This window comes from Microplitis mediator, chromosome 11 (genome assembly GCF_029852145.1).
Source record: "Microplitis mediator isolate UGA2020A chromosome 11, iyMicMedi2.1, whole genome shotgun sequence".
Lineage (NCBI taxonomy): Eukaryota > Metazoa > Arthropoda > Insecta > Hymenoptera > Braconidae > Microplitis > Microplitis mediator.
In genome coordinates, this window is record NC_079979.1 from 11,212,879 (window position 1) to 11,218,931 (window position 6,053).

The following is a 6,053-nucleotide window of genomic DNA, read 5'->3' on the forward strand; positions in this document are numbered from 1 at the left end:
AAAGAGAAAATGAGCTCGAAGATCGTGTGTTCCTTCTTTTAACCCGAAAATCCACCCATTCCTTTAAACAGATGTATACTATTTGGATAAGGTTAAATCTGCAAATGTATACATAGAGAAAACTTAGTTTCCCCTTCCGCTCTAGATTTAACGATTTTATTCTTATTATTACGGCGCAGTTATTAATTCGCCAGGTAAGTGTATTCAACTTATTGCGGAACACGCGACTAGACTGAGGTGAGTAACATTTTGGAGTTAATTTTGGAAGAAAGCTTATTTCTATTTACTGCTTCCATTTTCTTGTTATCGGTGGTGAAAAGGGAGTATTTTAAGGAGGTTTTTTATGGAGTTTTTTATGGAGTTTATTCTTAAAAGGAGAATTTGGCAGAGAATGACGTCCTGTAAGAAAATTTTGTCAAGGCTGTAATAATATTTGTCAGCGGCTATCATCTGCGTTCGGATTCGCTCATGCGCTGTGAAAGGCAAACGTTTAAATAATTTGCTTTAGTTTGAAAAGTGATTTCGCGGTTTTTAACAGGAATTTACCAATTATCCTGTTTCCTCGAATTTTCAGGTGATTTTTAATTTCTTTAATAATTTAAATATAAGAATCTGTTAATAGATTTTCTTTCTTTTACCAAAATTTATCATATAAACTTAAGTCTAGTAAATGTTTATTAGTTAATTTTTCTGTTTCTCTTTTTAAAAATAAAGTGGTGGTAAAATAGGAATCCTCTTCAAAGATAACCATAGATATGGTTAAATGAATACAAAAATTTGTAAATGTTTTCCAAAATAGCCCCAAAAATTACTTCGGGGTCAGTTTCTCAATAATTAGAAGAGGATTGCTATTTTTACCACGCGAATTTTTTTGTTTGATTATACATTATTTTTATCTTGTTAGGTTGATTATATTGGCGCGTTAAAGTCGGAGAGACGGATACCTCTAGAAGTACGAGTGGGAGTTGTTCCTCTATTTGCAGAGAAGATGACACGAGTTGGAATTTGCGGAGGTTCCTGAAGTTCGATGACCTCTGGTTGGTCCTTAATTTGGACGAGCTTAGGCTTGGAGTCAGAGGTACGTTTGGTTTCTATTATTGTCTTGTGAAGTACCTCGACTGGCTGCTTGTTTTTCTTGTAGGTAAAGCAGCGCCTTTTGCTTGAGCAAATACAACATTTGAAGACAACTGGAACGATGAGGATGAAACACAAGATGACGAGCGCGGACATATTTCCCGCCGTCATCGTTCGGTGTATCTCGTCTTCCTGATGATGAAGTGAGATTTCGGACATCCGGTTTTCTGTTTCTTCCAGCCCTGCTCCCCAGGGTTGGAACTTGTCGACTGTGTTCAATGGGTCGATGTTCTTCTTGAAGAGAAATCCCGAGACCTTAGGCTCGGTCGTTAAATTTGACGATAAAGCTTCCAAGGTCAGGTTCAGTCTTGGGAGAGTGATATTCAAATGAGTGATCTCTTCATCTATGCTTTTGATCGTATACTTCCCAGTTTTGATTTTACACTTACCCCGGATGTGAATCATTCCTGTACCGTTGATGTAATAATCTTTTTCAACTAAGTCTAAGCATTTGAGACTTAGTTTTTCCTCTTTGCAAGTCGAGTACGCCCAGGAATTTAGTTGGTTGAGTTTTATCCACGTGGTTTTACACTCGGGGATGATCCGGATGTTGCAGGATCTTGAGCTGTTTTCTGTTGATTTCAGAAGCAGTTCCATTTTACAATCAACCTCTTCCGGAACTTCAAATGAAATCACCTACTTTAAAGGTTCTGGCATGTATGTGTCGATCATAACGAATTTTGGAATCTTGTTTTGCCTCATTGAGACAATCAGCAGCGATTTCTCTAACTTCTGACAATCTTCCCATAACGTCAGCGAGATAATCAGAATAAGTTTCGATTCTGGAATAGTCAAGGAATTGGGTTGGCAATCGAGCTCTTCGACTAAACATCAACTCAAATGGAGTGAATTTGGTAGAAGTGTGCACGTTTGTATTATAACTCAACGCAGCAAGACCTACATATCGATCCCAGTTCGGATACTTATCTGAAATTACTCTTAAAAAGTCTATCAGTGGTTGATGGCTCTTTTCTAAGGATCCATTTGACTGGGGGTAATAACCCGAAGTCGTTAATCTTTGTATTTTTAAAGCTTTTGCAAGCTGTTGTATTATTTTCGAGGTAAATGACGTACCTTTGTCTGAGAGGATGACTCTCGGACACCCATAATAACACATATATCGATCAACAAGGGCTTCAGCCACTGTTGTCGATCGGATATCGGGTATTGGGATCGCGGTTACGGCTTTCGAAAAGTTATCCTGGATCGTCAGGATATGGACATTTCCACTTCTGGTCATAGGAAGTGGTCCAACGGTATCGATGGAAATTTTCTCGACGGGCTCGAAGGAAGTATCGGTTATCATAATTGGTTGTTTAGTTTTAATTCGCGTGAGTTTGTTCTTCTAGCAAATTTCGCATTTTTGGATAAATCTGTAGATCTTTTCCTTCATGCCGGGCCAGTAGAATCTCTCGCGGATTCGCCAATAAGTTTTCATGACGCCCTTGTGACCTGCTATAGGGCTGCAGTGGTTTTCTTCGATGATTTTATCGCGTAATTCTTCAGTGGGAACTTCTATATTTCCTTCGCAAAGAGTTACCTCGATAGGACAATCGCCCAATTCTTGTATGAGATAAGGCTTTATGTTCAAATCATCGAAGTCATCCCCCTGTTTCGCTATGCGGAACGTATAAATCTCATGTTTGAACATGGACGCTCTCAGGTTTCGTAATCCTTTGATTAAATTTGTTAAGTCGATTTTTTCAAAATGATTTTTCTTGACGAAGACGGTAAAGATGGAGCATTGACCCAATTTTGTGACAAGTACGTCACCCAATTTTGGTCTAGCCGCTTTCAGATCTTCTCGATTGATGAAAGTGAGATCTCTCAACAGCCTTGAAACTGGTTTTATCATTTCACAATCCAGAGACAGGAAATGCACCATGTGATCTCTCACATACGTGATTCCATCTCGACTGTCTTTGAATTTAATTTGATTTTTAGGCAGTTTCTGAGGTCTGTCAGATTCAGAGCCAGATGAAGAAGAAACTTCAGGCGGTGAATAGTTTTGACCACTCAAATATTCGGCTATGTCCGAAGATGGAGGGTCGAAGACGCACCATGGAGCTTGATTCGGAAATTTAGGTGGCAAATCGTCATTCACAGCCGGCTCATCCCCCAGTTGTTCGTCAACAACTTCCGGATGTGTCACATGACGAGGATCAGATTCGTTTGCCTGCTCATTTCCGTCGTCTTGTTCTTGGTGTACCTCTTCTTGAATCACCGTGGCTTCGTCATATTGTGTGGTCTCTGATTTGTCTGATTGAGAAGAGCTCTCTACCCTTCTCGTACGATCATTTGTAGAATTTTTATTTGGTGATTTGGGTTGCTGGCTTTCGTTCAGCAACGTTTTTTCATTATCGTTAGGTTTTGGAGAAATTTCCCCCATTCGCTTGGGAGTTTCTGGGTGTGCTATACTGGAAGATGCAGCTGGAAAATCTTCAGTGTTTAAGGTTTGACAAGTAGAAGGTCTTGCTATGATGGTAGAATTTGGATTATCTGCTTCTACCTCATCATTCTAATAGAAAGTTTTGGAATGGTCATCGTATTCTAGTCCTTTGTAATTTTTCTGTGCAGCTTTCAGAACCGTGTGCTTCCACATGGGAGTGGATGGACTTTTACCTGCAGTGAAATATTTTTCACGAATTTCACCAGCGCTCGGAGCTTGTGGAGTTGCTGGAGTTATTTCAACTTGGACTTCTGGTTCAGAGCAGCTAGCTTCGCTGGAGTCGTCGTCTTCTTCGGTATTTTCATTTTCTCGAAGAAATTATTTTTCTTCTTCTTCTTCTTCCATTTCTTCGGATTCGTCTGAGTTTTCGTTTTCGTCGTATTCGTGCGGAAGGTAACTCTGTTCAAGATATTCTCTGACTTCCTTGGCCACCTGAGGGCTGACTACTGGCAGTGGATTGTAGTAGCCGTCTGGACGAACAGAGCAATCCGCTTCTTTATCTGGTATGTTAACGGTTCGTTGTTCGAGAGCTCTGTTGAAACGTTCGAATGATTTTCTCAAATCTCCCCGCATTTGTTGTCGGTTGAAAAGTCTTTGCACTCGTACTTCATGCTCTTCAAGTAAAGATGCGTAACTTACAAAATCATCCAGGTAAATGAATAATTCAGTTCCCTTCAAACCACTCAAGATGGAGTCTATCATACGTTGGAAAATTGCTGGAGCGCACTCGCAGCTGAAGCCCAAAAGGCATACAGCAATATTCCCAATGACCATCAGGGGTGGAAAACGCAGTTTTCTCAGCATCCCTGGGATCCATCGGTACTTGATGGAAACCGCTTGCAAGATCAAACACGCTGAAATATTTCGTTCCACCGAGTTGATCTAGAATGTCAATTATGAGTGGTAAGGGATATGCATCCCCGATGGTTATCTTATTCAGATTTCGAAAATCGATAACCATTCTCCATTTCTTATTATTATCTTGTGTGTCGGATTTCTTAGGAACGATCCACAAGGGCGAATTATACGGGGATTTTGACTTACGTATAATTCCTTGTTTGAGTAAATTATCGACTTGTTTTTTAATTTCCTCGCGATGTTCTTGAGGGAAACGGTATTGTTTGATTCGGACTGCCGTATCACTCGTGGTTTCGATTTTGCAAGTGAACTTTTTGGAGCGACCCAAACGATCGCCAGGAAGGTGGAAGATGTCATGATTTTTCTGTATGAGTTTAAATATTTTTTTCCTTTCTATCCGAGTGAGATGAGTGGTTTGTATTTTATCAAAGATTAAGTGGATACGTTCTCGTCGAGAGAGAGAATTCGTTTCAGATGAAGACTCGGCAGTATCAGAGTATTCGTCACATGGGTCTAGGTGATCGAATTCGAATTCTTCAAGCGTTTGGGGTTCTATCTCGATTTCCGCTGGGTCAGATGTTGTGTTGATCACCATACATATCGCCTGGCCATCATCCACAGAAACAACGGCTTCACCCATTAAGAGCCCCTCTTTAAGAGGAATCTTACGGAGGTAGCCTTGTCTGATTTTTGGATTCAAGACAGGTACAGAGACAGACATTCGCATACGGGGTGGAATGACATACAAATGGGATGGCTTTACCCCGAGGCTGAAGTATAGAGGTCGAGAAGGTCTGGAAAATAAATTCAGAGATTGATGATGGTATGAGATTTCTGCTTGTCCTTTTCTCAAGAAGTTGTTTCCCAATATGCCAACACCGTTGAAGGGTAAATTACCCTCACAAACATGAAATCGAATTTTAGATCCCAAAACTTTCAGTTCGACAGTGCCGATCGTTTCCATGGGATGCCCATGTAAACCTCGGAGTAGCATGGTGTCGCCACGATCTACTATAATTTCGGGTTTAAGGGCAAAAGAATTTATCAGACATACATCCCCCCCCCCTGTATCCACGAGGAAACATTGCCGTTCTCCATGAAGAGAATTACATGAATCGAATATTTTTAGACCTGTCCCCAGAGACAGGATATACCCTCCGTCAAGATCGTCTTCCATCGTAAAAGGGATAGGGCGGGTAGGTTGATCTTTGAGGACCAGCGTATTCCAATAAAAAGAAATGCCAGCTCGTTCTTTGGTGAAAAATTCGTTTCCGAGGATACCTGGGTAACCTCCTGGTGATCCAGGTACAACCTGGAAACAAACGTCTACTTCAAAGACCTTGAGCGTGACAGTTCCAATGATTGGCATACTGCTGGTCGCTATGCCGCCCACTTTACCTCCGTTTTCGGGGTAAAAGATGGTATCATCCCCCAGAGCGTCGATACAAAGGAGGTTCAGGTCAGAACCTGTATCCAGTAAAACTTCACAACCACCCTGGGAGAGGTCTGGAGATTTCATCCAGACTCTCGGACCTTTACCGATTACTAGTGTGAGGGCTTTAGGCGTTGAAGGATTTTGAATTCCTTCGTAGTCTGAGGCCTCTGCTGGGCA